The sequence below is a fragment of the Octodon degus genome, unplaced genomic scaffold (assembly GCF_000260255.1).
Source record: "Octodon degus isolate 3935 unplaced genomic scaffold, OctDeg1.0 scaffold00047, whole genome shotgun sequence".
Classification (NCBI taxonomy): domain Eukaryota; kingdom Metazoa; phylum Chordata; class Mammalia; order Rodentia; family Octodontidae; genus Octodon; species Octodon degus.
The window spans coordinates 6,808,252-6,809,563 of NW_004524623.1; positions in this window are offsets into that span (position 1 = coordinate 6,808,252).

A 1,312-nucleotide genomic window follows, 5' to 3' on the forward strand; every position below is an offset into this window, starting at 1 on the left:
AGGCATCACAGAAGACAAATAGTTTGTGGTATGCAGAAGACGGCAAAAGTGGCAGGCAACAACCGTAGACTTTTTTCTGTCCCTTATATTCTAGCCAGGCTACCTGCTCAGTGAAGGTAGCACTCACCCCCAGGGTGGGACACCCTTAATCCTACGAGTGCATCATGAATCAATCCCAGCATCACATCCTGAATGCCAGCATCACACACCCTACATTTAGCCACCTCTGAAAAGCCCCACTTGCGACTGCATGAGGTTGTGAGGGGACATCTAGATACAAGCCAAAATAATATATTTTTTAGGGTACTAAAGATTGAACCTAAGGATTTGTTTATGTTAGGCAAGATATAAGCTAAGCTCCAACCTCAACCTTCTTCACATGTATCAGTCCTGGTCTAAACCCTGGTATTGAAATCACAGCTCTTTATTTTATGTATATTCTTGGAATTTCTCTGTTACTTATAGTATCAATTTTCCTCTATCACAGTATTTCTATGTCTCTATAAAGGAATTCTTTCTTGGCAGGTAGGTAACAGAGGAGGTGTAGTGCTTAGTGAAAATACAGTGGAGATGCAAAATGGGGATGGAAATGGTTGGAAACTGAAGTGCACAGAGAAGAGAGTCCCGCTGAAACTCAGAGTCCTGAGTTGAGCTGAGCTGAGAATCTGGATTGGTACTTGGAAGTCATTAGATCTTAGCAATCAGAGGAGTGAAAGCTGTAGTCATGTGTGAAAATAGAGATCCCGGGGCTAGAAAACACTGTTAAGGTAATAGAGCTAGGGTCGTGCGGATGCTAGTGCAGGTTGTCTGATTACAGACTTTCTAAGGGCTGTATCTCACAGGCCACTGACATCAGCTCTGTAAATTGGAAATGTTTCTAAATCCTGCACATTAATCCTGAGCTTCTGATGCCAGCTTGCCTATATGGTGATGAGTAATGTAGTAGTCAGAGCAAGGCTTGTTCCTAGTTTGCCTGTGTATGTTGTATACCTAAGGTTTTGCCTTGGCAAATAAGTAGGCTCTTCTGAGACTGTTTCCTCACCCATCAAATGGGGCAACACTTCGTAGGCTAGGGTTGAGGATTAAGTAAGACGATGTGAGTGCAGTACTTTACTATATGCACAACACATAGTTCTTACCCAATAAAGTAGTATGATTAGTGTTCTATAATTATGAAAAACATTTGTCCTTACAAAGATGCTCCCTGAAGTGGACTCTGAGCAGTGAGAAAACCACTACCATTTAGAAAATACTTGACTTTGTGTTAGACAATGTGTTAAGACCTTCAGTTGTATTAATTCAAAATTGCTCA